Below are 20,487 nucleotides of genomic sequence, written 5' to 3'. Positions count from 1 at the left end.
GTACGTGCACTGAAGGCTCTCACCATTCTGAAGCATTATGTTGATAATGATCCATCAAGAGCTGCTAATTAGGAATCAGTGGAAAAGCTCATTGTGTTTTAATTTCCAAGGTTCCTCTTGGCAATGAATTATAAGCCAAAACAATTGAGAACCTCCACTTACAATGGGACCATATTATACTATCTTATTGAGTCTTATACTAGGGAAGAAGTAAACAAAGGCTTAAATGAGAGAATGAGAAGTATTTGATAGTGCAAGAAGTGATGGCCTCAAGTTGCACCAGGGGAGGTTCAGGTTGAATATTAGGAAAAATTTCCTTTCAGAAAGAATGGTGAGGTGCCTGTACAGGCTGCACAGGGAGGTGGTGGGGTCACCATCCCTGGAGGTGTTGAAGAAATGAGTAGATGTGGCACTGAGCGACATGCTTAGTGGGCATGGTGGGGATGGGTTGGTGGTTGGACTAAATTATCTTAGAGGTCTTTTCCAGCCTTAGTGATTCTATGATTCTGTAGCTGTAAGAGAAAAACCTCTCCCCTCCTCACTGGCTTTTTTTAATTTCCTTTTAATTTTAAGGTCAAGAAAACTACTCTTTCACAGACTTAACATCTATCCACTTCTTTTAATCTCTAGTGCATGGAATGTCTAAATACAGGGAAGTACATGCAGTATTTATGCTTCTGTGAGACAGCATTATGCTCTTAGCTAGGTTTATCTGGAAAGAAAAGCTTTTGTGCCCAGAGAGCCCTTTTGATCAGAATCGCTATTGTTTTTTTAAAGTCTATATTCATTATGCTGTAGACCCTTAGCATGAACGGTTTTTTAGGAGGCAGCTTGTATTGCTCAAGTGTTGATTCTTAATTCATGACTACTGAGTGATGCTGCGTTTTCTTTCCAGTTGTACTTCTGTTGTGAGGAGTCACTGAGTAATGACTGGCAAACAGTGTCCCCGCAGGGCTCAGCTCTCTGCTGCCAGTGGGTCACTGGAGAAATGATGGCTGTATGTCAGATCATCCTCTATAAATCTGGGCCATTGTGGGAAAAGGTGAAACCTGGAGTCAGTTGTGCAGCAGCTCGAGAGAATGATTTAGCTGATGTAGACTGCAGTGTAATACTGATAAAAATGTGCAGAGTGGCAGAGATCACGGGGAATTCTCCATTTCCACTTGCCCACTAATATCTTAACCACAGAACGTGTACAGTTGGAGATGAAGAAGATCCCCTTGTTATTTTCAAGCTGTGGTTCCAACTGTAATATCACGTGATAATACCATCACTTTGATCAGGGGGTTTCATTCTTCGGTTTGCTCTTTTAACAGGCATGGTTCTTGTCTGTGCTTGTGTGTTACATGAGAAAAGCCGCTCTTCTTTCCTTAAAACTGGGTAGGGTCAATCGGGCTGTGAGACTGCAGGAATTTTGGTTGGGGCTGTTCTGGCAACTTGCAAAAATACTCCCTGCAAAAGGTAGAATAAATGAAGATGGGGGGAAAAAAAACCAAACTTTCTTGGGACTGAATGGGATAGAAATCTGAAACCCTTGCTTAAAAATTCTATTTTCTATCTATTTTTAAACATTTTACTTTCTTCCACTTCTCTGCTTTCTTGAGAGGAAGAAGCTTAGAGGATCAGAACACAAAACTGAAGAAGAACTGTAAAAAAATAATATTCGAATGTTTTAAAGGAAATAATTTTAATGGAATACCCATCATTGGTAATTGCCTTTACTTTAATAAGTTTCTCTTGAAGAACTTCAGTGTTCTCCACATGTGGAAATGAGTGTGGGTATCCTGCAAAGAAGTAATTTGGAGTGCAGTCTTTCTCTTCTTATTTTCATGGTTGCTTTTTCGAGTCTCAATAGGATTTAATTGAAAGCAATACATGGATGTGTTTGTTTTTTTTACTATCTCCTGCTACTGCGTTAGCAGTCTATCTTTGGCTTGGATGTGAGTGACTTAAAGCAGCATCCAGCCAGTAGTCCATAGTGCAGATGATGTTTCAGGGTAATTAGAAATCTTTTTTTTTTGGCTCTTTGGCATGTGTCTTATATTCACTGATACTTTCTGGAAACTCAGTACTTTTATAAGGTGGTTTAGTGTCACTTGCACTGAAGCATAGCTTTGGTTTTATCGTGACTGTTTAGGATAATTGTGACGTACACAGCTTTTAGTGTGTTTGGTCATAAAGATGTGGAGATACCAAGGTAAATAAATAGTATCTGGCATCCTTTTTATTTATCCTTAACTCAGTAACATTTCCATTTCAGGCCTGGATTTTTATTTATTTATTTATTTATTTGAGTAGATGTTTGACCCATTTTTCACGTAATCGCAAAAACTTAATCCTGCAAACACCAAAGCAAGCATGAAACTTGCTCAGATTAGCACTTTTACAGACATGGAGATTGCTCAGGTAAGTAGTCACTCATTTGCATGGAGTAAGAAATGCAGAAATGGAATTGTTGGCTCTCAGAACTGTAAAGGTGTCCTACAGTTAGACTTCATAATCTCTCTTATCTTTATTTATAAAGAATTACTGAAGGAGAAAGGACTCCTATGTGACTTAACCTGAAACAAAGCCTTTCAGGGGTCATTCTTAATATGCAGGATATGTCTCTTCACGTGTCTAGGCTCATTTTCAGAGGTCTTAATTGGGCTGTTTAGTCTGATGTGCACTACAGCAAGCAGTGTGTTAAGTAAAATATACAGAGATTAAAATTCCTCTGAAATTATGTTTGTCTTTATTTTGTTTCTTCCTCAGTGGGTCCTGGAAGAATAATATAAAATTGTATTTTTAAATGTTCCTTCTTCTACACTGATACTTTCTGCTTTTCATTAGGTTTTCCTAGTTTAATATTTGGACTCCCTTTCACTAAGTAAAAACTATTGCACCATTTGGCTGGAACTACATCAGCAGGTACTTAGATCCAACCAATTCATATGAGGAGTTATTAAGTTTCTAAGTAATGCAAACATTTCTACTGATCTTTCAACAAAGCTGCAACTCTATCTCAGCATCCACGGTGGTGTGTTAAACATCTGGTGCTTTATTTGGTGGAAATTTCCCTATACTTTTAATATATTTCCTCATTCTCTGCTGTATTGTGTCCCTAAGAGACTGCATTTACCTGGTGTAGAGACTTGGTGTGTCTTGTATCATCTGTGATACTAATTTAGTGGATTATGCTGAACACTGTCGTTGGGGTGTCGTGGAAGTCCTTAGAAAGGTGTGTGAGCACGAAGTGGCCAACTGGTTAGTCTGCATTTAGAGCTCCAGTGGGCATGTGTGGTGCAAGTAGTTTTGGGAAATTGTTAATGACCTGTGCTGTGGCTTTGATGCCAAATCAAGACAGTAAACCGAAGGAAGTGATTCGGTTTTACTTTTGAAACTCTGAACCAATTTAAGTTTACTGTAAATTGATCAAAGTTCAGAAATGCAAACCAAAAGTATTGCTGAGGTGGTGCCTCTGCCCCCACAGGCAAACCTGGTAAAACTCCACGCCTAAAACTTTCTGAGTGGTCCTTCTATAGTTTCTTATTTCCTTTTGTGGCTGTTAATTATACTGCATTAGTTCTGATTTGCAGGTTATTATCTCACTTGAAATTTGCATATGCTTAATTCTCATGCTGGGTAATACCTATACATCCTCAAACATTGCACAATTGCGTACATGCCTCACAAAATACATTAATTGGAAGACTCTCTTGACTCTCAGGTAGAACTGAGTGTGCTGTAGGTTAACAAACATTTAGGGCTCCTTGAATTTGAAGGGAGTGAGGAGTTAGGCTTTGTGTTGGGCCTGTGCTTCAGTTTTTTTTTTCTTACTCTGATAATTTTGCTACATACATGGTTCTAAAAATTAAAAGGTAGAGTAGTGAGGTCATTCATAGAGAGTGAGTGGGACTTAGAAATGGAAGTTTTGATGATAATGGCTTCTATTCAAGTCCGTTGTGATCTTAAAAGCCTGTTTCTTTCATGCTAACTTCAAAAGTAAACAGTGATCAGATAAAGATAATTTGATATTCTTGAGAAATTGATTGAAAGATCAAGAAGCACAAGGCACCAATGCAAACTTCTTTGTGTATCATCCCTGGCCACTAGGGGTAATTTACTCTAAATCACTTTAATTCTTGACCTTAATAACACTGGAACCACCATATCAGCTTGAAACACTGCCTGCTCACTTTTGCTTGCAAACTGCTGTGTTTCTTTTTCCGTTTACATAATGCATGCATGTATTTGTATACACGCAAACTACATGTTTTTATTTGCAAATCTGTTTTGGCTTACATACTTTCCAACCAGGAACGTGGGTGGCTTCTGCCGACAAGACTTTTACAAGAGGTACATGCAGTTAGATTCAAGTAAAAGTAATTTTCCAAATAATCTTGAAGTCGCGCTGATTTTCAACATGCAGATTCTGTATTAAAAATATGAAATGTACTTCTTTTACAATACTTGTGGACTCTAACATACAAACATTGTCTACCTGGGTCCCAGCTGTAAACATCAGGGGATAGTTGTCCTGGTTTTCAAATCCCTTGTTTTTGTTGGCATTAGTCAAGTGTGTACTCAATCAAAAGCGTGTGTATTTTATATTCCATGTATCGTGTACCAAAAGCCTAACCAGAATCGTGCCTGATACTTTTCTACGATTTCAATGAAGCATAGCCTTTTCCACCGTCCAGAAAAGAAGGGCCAAATTGATACGTTCAAATCTAGTTAAGGAGCGCATGTGATGCGGAAGGCTGACTGAAAACTATCTCTACAGCCTGGGGCAAATTGCGCTACTGGGTGTTGCTGCAGCTTAGTATGAGATGGTGCTTCAGCAGAGTTGTCCTAACTGGCTGTGTGATGGCTTTTTCATCACTTGGGTTGTAAAGTAAAAGACAGGCATTAAGCGACCTTGGAGTTATCCCCACTACTGGGCTGTTGGATAAGTGCTGTGAGGAATACATACCCCTCCTTACTTGTGACCAGCAGTAAAGTGCTTGGTGATCTTAATTCAGTTGTTTCTCCTTCCTTTGGTGATGGATAAAGGTGATCGGAAAACATAAATTTCTGGAAGGTATTTATATTTCACCTATAGAAGCAATGTAGTGAGTGTGTTAAACTACAGCCGATCTGAGGTAATGCTCGAGGTTGTACACAGCTATACTCCTTCATTTTTGTGCAGCATTGTTGTTTATATTGATTTTTACACCACCGGGTACCAGTAGAAGTCATCCCATCTGCCTTTTATATTTGTGAGCATTGTTACTTGCCAGTGGTTCACGTGTGGAGGACAGCTCATAATACAGTCTTAACACAGAATGTTTAAGGTACATGTGTGATTATAGGAGGAAAAAAAAGAGAAACCAAGTTCAGCTATAACTGGGATCGTTATGTTCTTAGAAGAAGTGGTTGTGTGTTGTTTGACCGGAATGCCTGCTTTATTTAAAAAAACAAAGAGAGACTCCCATGTATTACCTGAGGGGATGCTGCTGGCTCTGCTAGCTTGGGAGAAAAAGTACTTTCTGGAATGTGACTGCAAAGCATGCATGGCATTTCTGAGGCAATTAGGAGATTCCAAGCTTTAAGGGAAACTAAATCATGTTCTACCGAGTTCTAGTAATGGTCATATTCCTGGCAAACTTCTCACAAAAGTAGGTTTTGTTAGTGGGAACAAGTTGGCGTTGGGAGTATTTGATGATAATTAAGAAATTAACACTGTGATGTGAGCATCTGCAATACGCTAACTTGTGTGGGAGCCATCAAGCTCTTTGCTTTGTTACCAGTCAGCTCCCTTCAATTTGCTCTGGTGCATTTTAAATATATATATATTTTTATAGTGATATTTTGACCTGTAACTTACAGGTCTAACCTGATCTAAATTTCAGAATAAGAAGAGCATTCAAATTAAATATTCAGAATCCTGAATATGTTTTTCAGGAGAATACGTCAGTATAAGCATGAACTTTGGTAGAAGTGGTTGTAACCAAGCAACTTCTGCTCCAACAACTAAGTGTGTGTGTTGGGGGGAAAGGGGAACCTGAAATGTAGAGATTTTTTGTGGGATCACCACAAAAAGACACTCGCAGTGCCAGCTGAGGACATGAAGATGAGAGTGAGCAGTGCTGTGTCCATGAGGTCTGACCTTTCTGGCTATGTTCTGTGCAGCTCCTCACCACCCTAATGCAATTACGTGGTAGAGCAGAGAAGTGGCCGTCTGTAACTGTCCATTTAGAAATGACTTTTGAGTGCAGACATGGGCATTTGACATGAAATAACAGGAGAAACCTTATTACTGTGTTCTGTGTAGTTCATCTGTTAGCTGCTAGTGGTTGGAGGTGTGTATTTAGGATTAGCAGATCAGAAGGTCTTGGTTGCTAATTCAGCTCTGCAGCCCCCCAGTGTTTAGTCTCACACAGGTCGTTCTGGTCTTCATCTCAATATGCAAATGTTTAAAATGAGAAGAACATTTGTTAATGTCGTAGGATGTTGTGTAGATTATTTAATGGTTGTAACATTCTGAGGTGGATAAAGTGCTGTGATAATGCCACTACGATGGCTCTAAGCCACCAGTATGATGCAGCTGTGTGAAGGGCTAATGTGCTTGTACTATGCATTAGATGTGATATTTTGTAGAGTGAGGGAGAGATGCTAATAGCATTTTACAAAAGCTTCCTGGGACCTCATTTGGAATATTGTGTCCAATGCTGTTCACTTTCAGTCTGGAAAGATGGCCTTAAATTAGAACAGATGCAAAGACAGACTTTAGGCTGTGCAGAGTAATGGAGCACTTAGCTTTCAAAGTGCAAATTAGAATACTGCTGTTGTTCAGCTTGCTCAAATGTGAAGGCTGAGAGAGAGAGGATAAAGATATTCTTTGTAAATAAAATTATGGACAAATATCAGGGCGAAAAAACTTTTTCACGTAACTTGTAACCATTGTGTCTGATATTGATATTATAAGTAGCTCCTGAGCAAATTTAGGCAAGAAATTGAGAGCATTATTAACCATTTCTCCTGAACAGGACAGTGGGGCAAAGAAGCTGAATTTTAAGAGTTCGAAGAGTGAATTTAGTAACTCATTCAGGAGACTTTAATCAGTAATGACTATAGGAAGTGAAGTCTGGATTTAAAGTATTTGAAGTATTGAGGTCTCCAAGGGGTCTGAAGGAAAACCGAAACTGTTTGTTTTCTTTAAATTTATTTGGCACTAACAGCATACTTCATGGTTTCCAGTGGTTGCATGTGGATAAGAAGTATATTTTTCCTGCTCTTCTCCCAAACCCTTTAATAACAACTTACTTGTACTCGCTTCTGCCCTCATTTTCTCACATTCACCGTTGGACTGATTACAAGATCTGTGATCAGGGATGAATGGCTCCCCATGGAGAAACAGGCACAGAATGACAGATATTTTTATCCTCTTTTGTTGTGTGATACATGGTCCACTTCCTGTGATAATTTAGGAGTAGTTGTTACTTTGCAATTTAAAATTGCTATTATAAAGATGTAGGATATGGCCAATGACCTCAGTCTCTGTTTCTCCCTCTATGGTATTCTGTAATTGTAGCCTTTTCTATAGCTATTATGTTTTTTGTATGTTATTGAAAAGGGTTTTGTGGTGTTTGGGGCGCAAGGAACAGATATACTATGGAAACTTTGGGTCTGAGCATTCATTGCATAGTTGCCTACAGTTTTACATCCATCCTGGAGTGACCATCCTGTGTCTCGGAGCTATGTTGAGGCGTATGTTGAAATGTCACACTGGTGATCCATACAAGTTGTTGCAGCCTTTCCACTACTAAAATGTTGCTGTTTTGTCTGAATAAGTTTTTCTGTAATGATGTCTGAAGGATATATATTGGCTTCTCTTATTCTCTTCAAGGAATGTTCCCAGTAGGCGATGTCTTGCCATTTGGTTATCCCTCTGCTTTGCATTTGCAGCACCTATGAGAAAATGAACTTCCAGAGAAATCAGCATACCATCAAAGACCTCAGACTGAAAGGGGAAATAAGGCAGGAAAATGAGATGTGAAATTCTTTCAGGCAGTCTAAGTTTGGTATTGAATTAAGTCATCAGAATGTGGGCAGGAAGTAGAGAATGGTAAGCAGCAGCACTTCCATTAGGTTGTCACGTTTTTCACAGAGCCCTACGGCCTGAGAGTCGCATCGTGTTTATAACACATTCATGGCATAGCTGCTTCCTGCTAAGTGTGCAAGGGGAAGAGGTGTTGTTCCTAAATTAGTAAGTTAAGGTCACAGAGAAAGCAGCTGATAAAGGCTGGGGTGAAGCTTTCTAGATTTTTATTCTGGACAGGATTTAAAGAGAAAGTTTCTCTTCAGTGTTTCACTGAAGGGCCGGATTACAAAGCAAATGCCTCATTGTCTTTTTTAGGCTCAGGCCATAACCAAATGTTCAGCTGCCTGTGAAAAGGACTCCATGCTGTACGTGACTATTACCATAATAAAAAAAAAAAACTGATTCTGGCAGGCAATCACTGTAATACAAACTTGATTATTTATAAAATATGTTGTTAGGCAGTGGAGAACTCCTAGGAAAGTAGGTTAGGCAAGCAAGAAATAATACCTGCATTTACCAAGAGCTTGTCTTGTGGCTTTGTACAAATAATTTGAAAATTAGGGAAATAATTTTGAATAGCTCATAAGTGTTATAATTTTGTTACAGGGATTAGTTGAACATCACTTTTTTTTTTTTTTCCCCTAAAAAGACTGAAGCTCCATTTTAGGATGAATTCTGTTTCAATAAATGAGTTAAATTCAGAAGGGTATACTTTTGCTTTGCTGATGAAACTTAATAGCCAGACCTTTGAAAATTTTAGCCATAATATTTATGGTAGAGTAGGCAGTTAATGTGATTTATAATTTGAGATAAGAAGGACACCCTAGGGAATATGTTTTGGTTGAAGGGGCCTATACTGTGGCTAAGTTGTTTCCCCTCTGTTCTGCACCTACAGATCATCAGTCTGAATAAAGGTGCACCAAGAACTTGCCTTTTGTTGGCAACTCTGTGACAGCAACTGTGCTGTTTATATTTAAACAGTGGGATTATCTCCACTACTTTCAGATGTTCTGAAGCGAGCTTCCAGCAATGCCCTTCATGATGAGTTCCTATAATTAATGGTTGCCGAAACTACAGGCCTCGAGCACTTCCTCTCTCCCACATCTCTGTGAACTGTGAAGCCTGAGGATCAAAGAAATGTTAAATCTATTAGCTTTAGGCTGTACAACGTATAAACCCAGATCACTTGTGCTTAAGTGTGTGCTGAAAAGTTCTAGCGCTTGCTTGTGTGAGCAAGGTAACCAGCATAAGCCAGGCTGTAATTGCTATAGCTGTAATGCTGAAATCCTCTTATTCGAGTAAGAAAGCCTTTTCTAGGTTAGCTGCACTGATTTTGGATGGAGGTTGTTAAGCTGAAAAACTATTTATTACCCAAAAAGAAAATATCTCATGGAAGATTTAAACTGGTGCAGTTTACACTTCTGTCATGATGACAGAGGTGTATATCCATGCCAGGAATCCATCCATCGTTTGCCTCATGCAGCTGTGCAGGCCGTGGCAGGGCCCAGGCCCTCCCTGCTGTTGGGATGGGGACTCAACTTCCTCCTGGGGATGTGTGGGGAGAGTGGGGAGAGCCCACCTTTCTACAGGTCTTTCTTGGCCTTCCAGGCATGGCAGGCTGTGGGTAAACTTTTTGAGGTCCCATCCAGCAGGAATTGAAATGTAAACACTGTACCACTGTGGATGTTGAAAGCTTGGAAATGTGAGCTGGGAGATGATAAAATAAATGGAGGAGAACATTTCCACTAAGTGTGTAGAGACAAAATCTGAAACTTGTTTCATGTTTTTTTTTGATCACTTTATCTATTGTATTTCTTTCTTTCTTTCTTTACAATTCAGCATCCATCTACTGCCAGCAGTTAACAGATGTTTATCTACCTGTTACCCTAATTAGCAAATATACGGGAACTTAGTGGTGAATAGGAGAGATTTAGACTGCTAACTTTTGATAAATTTTAGGATCATGAACAATAATTGGCTTCTGCATGAGTTACAGCCTTTGGATGATTCAGGTTATGAAGCCTGCTTCCAAGGCCACGGCTCACTGCAATAGTCCCGCTTCCTTGTCCGTGGTGGATTTGCAAGATCAATTAAAGCTGGCGGCTGAGCTGGTACATTAAATGTGTTGTTGTCACTATTTGAGACCTCTTCAGAAGAAGTGAGAATAAGTACCATCTTATATTATCTTGACATGTACCTTTCTGGTGCTTATCAGCAAGATCCACGTGTTCTGAGCATTTTTGTTTCCCTGTTTCCCCATGTGAGGTCAGGTGAGGATAATTGGATATTGCTTTCAGCATTTGAAGTGTACTTAGCACAGAGTGGCTGAACAAAGAACAAGTAATTTGTTTATAAATGTTTCCTTCATTGATGATATTGCTTTTACACTTTGATGTGTAAAAAACATTGATGATATTGCTTTAATTTTTATCTATCAGATACCCAGAATGTTGGAGCTCTGTCTTCTTGCAGCATGCATAAATATTACTCATAATTTGTTATTTAAATATAAAGTGTAATTTTAGCCTACCAATTCTATTTCAGATAATTTCTTTTTCACAGTTGAAAGAATGAAGATGTAGGGGAATTCCTCTTTAGCAGACACCTTCTAGTATCGAATCATTTAGCTGTACTTACTAAGTATGCTGTTACTGACTGACCACTTGGGTACTACAGCAGCAATATAGCAGGGATATGTGGTTTTTCATCAAATTTGCATGTTTCAGCTTAGGCTGAGATTTTTGAATGAAGAATGAGACTCAGTGGCACATGTTTTATCAGAGGCTGTGAGAGTTCTTTAACTTAATCTCCAGGCTGTATTTGAAAACTTCACCCCAAAGAGAGAGAGGCTGCCCCTCTTCTTGTGTAAAAGTGTTTGTTCTTGCACAAACACACAAACACTGAATCACTTGCTTGAACTGCTCAGTGTTTGAAGGCATGATGGAGGATTCTGGAGCAGACTCCCATCCCTTGTTTGGGAGTACGAGGGTGGACACTGTGGTGGTTGTCCAGCAAGGGATGGGACTGCACTTGGATGAAGGGGAGCCTGGACCTGGTGCTGTGGCAGATAAAGGCAGAAGAGAAATGTGACCTATTGCTGTACTATCCAGAGACGGGAAGGGAAGGCATGGTGGCTTACAGGAAACAATGAAGAAAATGTGATTTTTTTTTTTATGAATCCTTGGGAAACAACAACAACAACCCAAGACTTAACACAGAGCAATTTACCAGCACATGAAGCAAAATTGCATGTGCAGTGTTCCATGAAGATGTGGCTCTCTGTGTTAGAATGAATAGGGGAGGAAGAATAATAGTGGTAATAAAAAGAAGTGTAGAGATAAGAATGAGCTCTGGGTAACAATTAAAGCTGCTTTTGAATCCAGTACCACCCTTCCAGATTTGTCTTTTTCCAGAACTTCTGTAATCTGGGCAATTGACATGCAGGTTATATACAGCAAACAAGATAGTAAATCTTAGGAAGCTACTCGCAGAGTTAATGTGAAAGATTAACCCAAAGTTTTCATTCATAATGATTTAGTATTTTCTTTTCCATTCAACTCTCTGATGCACTGGTCCTGAACTGTGTTAAAGCTAAGGAAAAGCTGCTGTAGCACTTGCAGCGCATGTAGGTTGTGCCCCATGAAGTACTGATTATTCTTTGTGGAAAGGCAACTGCGGTCTTTTATCACTGAAATTTGGGTTGTATTTCAGTGAGGAAATTAGGAGGAAGAGGAGGAAAGAAACATAAGGAGATGAATGGAAGAGGGGTTGTATAAGATAGGAAATAGTTAAGAGAAAAGAAAAAAGTAGATAGGAGGGCAGATTAGTAAGAGAACTGACAGATTTAGGGTACATATGTGAAGCACATTTGAAAGAATCATACCAAGAAGCTTCAGTGACCTGTACAAACCTATATTAAGGTCTGTGTTGCCTCTTTGTAAAAGGGTCCTGTTAGAAATAGTGGTGATGTCATGAAGTAATTCAGAGAGCTACTTCTGTGTATTCAAAGGTGGCAAAAATGTTCTTAAGGAAACTGCAACTTACATTTGTGTTCATTTAGTCCTAATTCTTTGATACAAACCCAGTTGTTGCCAACCCAATTACTTAAACTATGCTAAAAATAGGACTTATGCATCAAAACAAATGCCTTTTAATTTTCTTTATTGATTTACATTTTGGAGGAAATAGCCTCTTCCTTCTGTAGGAAATCTTCAAGTTCAGACTTAATTCCTTTAAGCCCCTTCCCCAGATGAGGGAGAGCTGTTGGAGACAAGATGGGAAGAGATCTTTCGTCTTTGATATAGATAGATAGATAGATTTGTGCTTTCTTGCAAAAAATAGATGGATGTATTCTATCAGCTACTTTCTTGCAGTGGGATAAGTGCAGTTACTCTTGGTAAATGGTCCTGAGAACACACCTGTCCGCCAGTACTTACTATGTTCAATTAAAACCAGGGGTTTTGTTGGTAGTGTCTTTTTTCTTTTTTTTGTCTTCAAGAGAATTACTTACAGATACTACTGTATCTGGATTAAGTGCAATGTAGAGTGAGTTTAGATTAATATTTAGACTGCCTGACTTTGGGCTCTCTGTAAAAACAGTGTAAGGTTAAATATGTGTGTATATATATATATTTAATCTCACATTGTAGATGATGTTAATCTAAACTCAAGACTGAAGCCTGCAATCCACAAAACCTTCATGTAGCTGCTTTGACATCTAAGTTGATTTCATATATGTGTTTCTGTAGCAAGGGATTTAAGTGCCTAAAATTCTGCTGCTGCACAGATAGCGGTACTGCATTGCTTATCTTCTGCCCAAGTCCTTCTGGGATCCTCAAATGAAGTGTTCCTGCACATAAGCTCTTGTACAGATCTCTTTTAACACGCATCATTGGAAGTGAGTTCAGCATACAGCACAGCAGCCATGTCTATGGCACGCTAATCAAAAAGACTATGTAGGGAGCCAGGAAAGGAAATACAGGTAAGAGAGGGAGTTAGTTGTTGAGAATAAATTTGAAAATTGATAGAGTAAGAGGCAAGTGCAGGAGGCTGAGATGGAGAGAAAAGCAGTGGGAAAACCATTGGAAAGTAAAAAGTGGTGTGAAAGAGCTGTCAGATCTATAAGTGAGGGGGACAGAAGCTGAAAGATGATGCTGAGATTAAAAGGAAAGGAAGTGCTTGAGAGCTAGAAACTAACGGGAAATGGGATTCTGGTGGGGGGGAGTAGTGTGAAGTGGATGAGAACAAAGCAGCTACTCTAAAGAGACGGAGGAACAGGGCTGAGATCAGAAATACAGGAAGGATGAGCCTGAGGGCAAGGAGTGTCATGGGATTGTGGAAATGCTCCATAGGATGGCACTGGTACAGCTTTGGATGAGAAGGAGAGGTGGCCAAGTTCTGTGGGACACTTGGGGTGTCTGTTCTGGACAAATAGGAACTTCTCCTTTTTGGTTGTTACTTTATTTACTAGAGCTGGAAATGAAAGCAAGCTCAGAAAGCTTCAACAGTCTTCAAGAACACTGTTAAGAGTTACAAGAAAGTGTTCACAGCAGAGCTGGAAAGTGAAGAATTAAGGTTGTTTGGAGCTTGTTCACTGACCATCCTTGGGTGTTATGCTGTGATTTTAAGTTATACGATCTTAGGACTATATAGTCCCTGCTGTAGGAGCACACGTGTATGACAATTTTTCAGCAAAGGAGACAGCACATTGTCCCATTCGCTGCCTACAAGAAATGAAAGATGTGTCACCTAGTTAAGGAGATGAGTACAACCTCCCCAGATAACTGAAAGTATTGTGCAATGTTAGGTGCTCTTATAAATGAGTTTTAGGAGTCTTTGAAATTAACGCTTGTAATACTCTTAATTCAAAAGTTTTGTTCTTTAAGCTCATTGTCTATGGAGATCATGCGTACAGTGTACCTTGTGGGGGACTGCAATGCAATCTGTTGTTATGGCAGTACCAAAGAGAAGCTCTCTGGGAAAACTAGCACGTGTGTCTTCAGAGTACTGTTCTGCAACAGAACAAGAAAACCTGGGGTAGATAAATTGCAGAACTGTGCCATGATGATATGTAATTCAGTTAATGTGTAGATTTTCAGTATTCCATTTTCTTCTATTTACTGTGTTCACTAAGTGAGGTAGGAGTCCTGTGGAAGACAACTGCATATCATCTCCTAATAAAAAGAAAGGATATGAACAAGGGAGCCAAATTAATGAGGAGCGCTTAATAAAATTAAGATCTGGAATTTTATGAGGTTTGCCTTGATAATGTGTTAGTTTCCACCTTATCAGATGTCTTTCCTATTTAGGGCTTTGAGGATGTTAGCATTTATATATAACTTGTTGACTTTTTAATACATGCTTTGCATACATTTATTCTAGGAAAATTTGGGTGCTCAATATGCAAACAAAATTTAAAATCTATGAAGCATATAGAGAAGGACTGGTGGGAGATGGGTAGGCTGGGAGCTGTCTTGGACAGAGTGACCACAAAATGGTAGATTTCTCTTTTCTTGGTGAAGTCAGGAGGAGGGGCAGCAGAACTGCTACCTTGGACTTCTGGAGGGCAGATTTTGAACTGTCAAGAACACTGGTAGGGTGGGTCCCTTGGGATTCAGTCCTGAGGGGTAAAGGTGTCCAGGAAGGCTGGTCGCTCCTCAAGAAGGAAGTCTTAACAGCACAGGAGCAGGTTGTCCTCCTGTGCCACAAGATGAGCTGGTGGGGAAGAAGGCTGGCATGGATGAACAGGGAACTTTTCCTGAGACTCCAGAAGAAAAGGAGAATCTACCTTCTGTGAAAGAAGGGAGGGGAAACTTGGGAAGAGCATGAAGAATTTGTTAGGATGTGCAGGAAGAAAATTAGAAAAGGCGAAAGCCCAGCTTGAACTCAACTTGGCCACTGGGGTAAAAGAGAACAAAAAACCTTTTTACAAATATATTGGCAGTAAGAGGAGGATTAAGGAGAATCTCCCCAGGATTCAGTTGGAAACAGAGACCTACTACTCCGCCTGGACTGTCAGAAGTCCGTTGAGCTGGATGGGAGGTTGTGGTGAGGTGGTGGTTGACCTTTTCTCCCACGTAACTAGTGATAGGACAAGAGGGAATGGCCTCAAGTTGCACCAGGGGAGATTCGGATTTGGCATTAGGAAAGAATTCTTCTTTGAGAGAGTGGTCAGGCACTGGAACGGGCTACCCAGTGAGGTGGTGGAGTCACCAACCGTGGAGGTATTCAAGAAATGTTTAGAAGTTGTACTGAGGGACGTGGCTTAGTGTGAAGTATTGGAGATAGGTGGCTGGTTGGACTGGGTGATCTTGGGGGTCTTTTCCAATCTTGGTGATTCTATGATTCTGTACCTATAGTTGGTTTTGAAATATCCATTGACTTCTAGTAAATTCTTCTCTCAAAAAGAGTATCTTGGTTACTTTTAGGATTATATGTTTACTTGCATGATAGAGAAAGCTAAAAACAACTTTATTGTGAGTTGATGTAATTTTAATTGTGTTCTAGGGAAACTAATTCCATCTTTGTTTTCTTTATAATTTGGTTGTGTTCTGACCATGGTCAAAAGTAAGGTAGTGACTACTATTTAAAACGCATAGCTTCAGTTGTGTCATATCAATTGCGCTGCTTTTCTGCTCTGTTATTGTTAGGTGGACTGATCTAAATTAGATGGTCTAATTCTGGAAAGTGTGAATATGTGCAGGTGGACTTTTGTGTCGGTAAGCCACACTTATTTAATTGGAGCTCCATATGTCTACAAAAATTGAGTCCATATGGTTGAATAGCATGTTTTGAAATGTTTCTTTAATTCATGCTAGTGCCTGGAGAAAGTAGAATAACGTTATGTTTTGAGCTCCTCCTTAACTAAGTGACAGTGCACCTGTACGCACGCCTTTCAATTTTTCAAGTGGTGATGGAGTATGTAGGTTTTTCCTCTTTCACGTATTAACAGTTTTAAGGCAGCTTCAATCTGTGTCTAACAAAGCCTTTACTGTGCTTCTTTCTGTTTGTACTCCTAAAAACAAGTGATGAAATATACTTAAATCATGCAGTCCCACTGTCTACTAGGTTGGATTTACGTGAGGTTTCTGACAGAAAACTCATTTAAGGCTGTACCAAGTCTGAAAAAAAAATAGAACTGGTGAAATAAAAACTGTCTCTTTGCAGAGAAATCAAAAGCCTTGGGTTTCCTCCTGGTTAAGCAAATTGATGGGAAAAAATCCTGATAGAAAATGTATAAATTGCTGATAATTTTTGGTCACAAGACTTGATATAATCAAGAGATGAATTTAAAAGAAGTTACGTAAATGCATTTTGTTTTTCTATTTTTCTCAGGTACCTAAGGATAAAACTGGCCTGAAGGGAAAATCTAGGGGGAAACTGGGGAGCTTGACTGCACTTGCACCTGAGTAAGTGAATGCTTAACTGAAAACTAGCTTTACAAAAGGCGAAAACTGTTGACTGTTTTTAAGCATCTTCTCACCTAAACTGCAAAGTGTGAATTGAGACAATGCTTTGGCTTTTGGATTGAGAAAAAAGCTAGAAGTAGTAGGGCTAGCTAAGTGGAATGTAGCATAATGCAACCTTCAGTACTTTTTATTGCTACCCTTAAAGGCTCCATTAAATTAAATGTAGATTATGCATATGCAAGACTGGTGTTCTGGTGTTTTCCCTTTTCAGTTCTTTATCCTGAGACTAAATGCTGAGTTTGAGTGACCTGTTTCTTAAACTTAGACTTGTCAGATGGAATTGCATTGAGGTACTGAGGTTCAGTGGGACTGAAGTCCTAAAAAGAGGCTGTGTTAGGTGTGATGTAATCAGAGAATGGAGGCCAAGAAGAAGACCTTGTAATGGTGACCTAGTATGGTTGTCTTGCTAAGGGTGCATTTCGCGTTGTTTGAGACAAAAGCTATTGTCTCACTTGGATTAGCTTCCATTAAAATTTGGCTAGGGGTGTTTTTCTCTGGCAGTTTTGATGGGACATGTGGCAGACCTTCCTACGTGTTTGAAGGTATCCAACAGTCCCAAATCCAACCTACACAAGTTTCTGAAAAGGCAAGAAAAGAAGAGTATTTTTCAGATATAGCAGTTATCCAGCTTGCTTCCTTGCCTGGCAATCCAAGTGTTATTTTGGTAGCACTAAATTATTCTACAGGTCAAAAAGGTACTTTGTTGTATTATTTAATTAATTTATTCATATATATAGTAATATATGGAAGACATGTAATTATAACAAGTGGGTAAGTACAGCATAGCATGAAAATTCTTTGTACTGCTAACATATTTTTAATAATGGGCAAGTTAATTGAATTTTCTGAAACAATTGCCAGAGCTGAAGGTTTTCTTCCTGCTGGCATTTGTTATGTTAAAAGAATTATTTTTAGTTTTGGAAGGCTTCAGTAAGTTGTAAGTTGAATATTATGGTATCTACATTAAATTTTACACACTCTTATTCTCATCTGAGATTCTCTCGACTTAATCTGATCTAAACTTGTTATCAGTGCATTTTATTTTAAATCTGTTCTGTGGTTTAATCTTGTACTGAACGCATGCACTCATAAACTGATATCTGTCATGTCACAGCATAAAGAAGTATGTTACATTTTGTCGTAGTATTCACTGATTCTCTCTTCGCAGTAGAGTAGAAGACAAAAAAAATTAACATCAAAGACAATGGAAGATAAAGAGAAGTAAATATGTACCTTTATGCTTGGGTTTGTAAGCTATCCACCCAGGACTTTAAATTCATTGTACCATTTGGAAATGTATCAAGTCTCATTTAGCATTATCATTCTTTGATTTCTAAGTTAGGTATTGAATCACAAATAGCGCCTGAGGCAATATTGTGGCTGGTTGCTTTCTGGCGCATTTGTTTTTCGCACTGAGGTTCTGGTTCCTGCAAATAATGTGCCTTGTCAAACTTGCACTTAGTGTGCATAGTTGCAGGAATTGGGACCATGGACAGATGTAAGGTTCATTAAAGGAGAGAAATTCGGTATTCTTGAATGATAATGGCATGTTTTTAAGTTGAAATTGGCTGAACAGCTCTGTTTTAAATCCAGAAGGGACCTTTGAGTGAGCTTTTTGCCTTACTTCTTTTAACTTCTGTACTCACACATAGCAAATGTTTTCATTTATTTCCTGTGTTATCAGTCCTACTCTGCATATTTTAGTCTATTGCTTCTGACAGTGATGAAAGGCAGGTATTTCCTGACCTTTTGTATTTTGGGTGCTATGTAAGTTCAGCTGTTCACTTCAGGAATATTTTCTTCTTCAGTCTTCTTCCTGTTTTCTCATTCTGAAGGTAGCACTAGAAATTCCAGGTGCAATTGCAGTCCTTCTGGTGTCAGGATGTAGATTTCGTAGCCTTCCCATACAGAAGAAAGGTGGTCATTCTTCTGAGCTTAAGTATCTGTCAGAATAGTTACTCCTATATGAAGAAGAGATCAGTGAAGAAGTGTCGGTTTTATGATACTTTTTAATTGAAAATTGTCCTTAGTTGCTGTTTGAGGAAGGCAGAAGTCAAGAACTATTGAACTAACAGATGCCCATAATCCAATTACATTGTGTAGTCTATTCCTTTATGAATATGGGATTGATCTCTGCTCTAACTTAGTTGTCACCAGTTACTTTTAGTTTACTGCATCACCTATGTTTTTCCTTATGAAGAATAGAATTTGGAGTGCCCCAGGGCAAGTTTTTCTCAGTTAAGCATGTGAGTGAGCAGCACGTGTTTTTGAAAGCATTCTGCATGTAGCAGCCTTGGAGCTCATATTCTGAAGAGACCTACGGCTTTGTGGAAATCTGCATATCAGTGTGAAACCAGGAAAAATGTAGCAGTGATGCAAGTCTCTGTGGATGTATCGTGTTATTTTTCAGGGCTTGTTAGGTAATGCTCGGCACCTTAGTTTGCAGGCTGCAGTGAAGCCAACTGATTCAGCGCCTCGATGCTGTAGGATGAAGCTCTCCAGCTTTTCTTCGTAGCTGATTTCAGGGAGATTGTTATTAGTTTTGTAAATCAGATTGTATGTTTCTGACAGTTTTTAAAGATATCGTGTGCTCTGCTACTCCATTAGCATGAAGAATAGTCAAGAAGACTCTGGAAGTCTAAAACCCTTTCTCTACAATATTTTTCCTATGAAGATCCATTAATTTTTTAATTGGAGCTGCGTCAACTTAAAATCTGCTGAAATCTAAAAAGGTTGATGTAGGATGCAACAATTCCAGAAGGTTGTTTAAACTTAGGCCTAATTTTAATTTTTTTAATATGTATTCTTGAGAGAGGTCTTTGGCACGTGGCACTTGACTAATGGAAAGCTTCAACAGCTGAAATCCTTGTAACAAGAATCCAGAGTTATTTAAACAGTTATATTAATTAAATAATTTGTTCTCAGCCAGCTAGCAGAACTGCAGTTGCAACCCTCCCCTCCCCCGTGCTTTCTGTCTTTGAAAGACAACTTATTTTGACCTGACCTAAAACGTTAATGAAATGGTATCTCCTTGTCTCAGTTGCCTGAAGCGTAAGGTCACAGCCTTTCAGTGGTGTTTGGAAAGTTGTATATCACTACATTTGAAAGGTACAAAAGTCCTGTGGTTGGCCTCAGCATTAAAATATATAGACGCTTCTGCTTTATGAGGCTGTAAACCAGATATTCATCACTAGTGGGGGTCTGGAGGGAGTCGTGGGCTTCTAAAGAATAATACGTTGGAGTACAAAGTCCTTTGGAGGAGGACTGTTTTTAGTGGTTCCTGGAAAGTGAAAGCCTATGATGGTGACATTGTGCGTGTAATATGTCAAGTATTTTACCTGTTTGGTTGTTTTGTTTTTGTCCCTTTTCCTAAAGGTCTAAGAGCATACAAACATCCTGTTTGAAGCTATAGTAACGAGTGCTGTCTTCTCTTCAAATACAGAAGGGAAGGGAAAAATGATGTATTTTTTTTTTTAATTTAAAGTAGGTCCAACGTTCTCAGTAACTGTTTAAAGAAATGCTAGTGTGTCTACAGTAACACGTGCTTCACGTGAACAGCACTGCAGCTGTATTGCTGTTTGCCCAAGTAACAAGAATTGAGAAGGAAAGAGGATGACAAGGGAGATACGTGTGGGAGATTAGCATTGTGGTATGAATGAATTTACACTGTGCCTTTATTGAGGAGGACTCATTACAGGATGCTTGATCTGTTTGCTGCTTTTTGGAATTTAAAATGCATCTTTTTGCAGAGCAGCTCATGCGGTAACTAGGAAAACAGAAGCAATTAGTGGTGTAATCTCAAAGGGAATCTCAAGCTTCACTTTAAGTGCAATGATTAAATCCACTAAAATGATAACCGCTGCTGCCAAGAACTCCTGTAATTGGTCACTAATGTATTTTGTTGTAGCAGTCGATAACTACTAGATTTCAGGCATGTAATTAGCAACGCATACA

General features: G+C 39.1%; 1 protein-coding gene across 16 annotated transcripts in view; it reads left to right on the top strand.

Moving 5' to 3' along the window:
• The window catches only part of TBL1X (transducin beta like 1X-linked), a 199,945-nt gene that overhangs the window by 43,696 nt on the left and 135,762 nt on the right, over window positions 1–20,487 (top strand). For 14 of the 16 annotated variants that reach the window (XM_015273683.4, XM_040700983.2, XM_040701001.2 and 11 more), the window contains one exon: window positions 16,400–16,473. The exons of the other annotated variants lie outside the window; for them this stretch is intronic. The gene's annotated coding sequence lies outside the window, so the exon portion shown is untranslated. The remainder of the gene's footprint in view (window positions 1–16,399; window positions 16,474–20,487) is intronic. 16 annotated transcript variants of the gene reach the window in all.

The sequence above is a fragment of the Gallus gallus genome, chromosome 1, assembly GCF_016699485.2.
Source record: "Gallus gallus isolate bGalGal1 chromosome 1, bGalGal1.mat.broiler.GRCg7b, whole genome shotgun sequence".
NCBI lineage: Eukaryota > Metazoa > Chordata > Aves > Galliformes > Phasianidae > Gallus > Gallus gallus.
Note: the sequence above shows the minus strand (reverse complement) of the source record. Positions and strands in the feature narration are given on the sequence as shown.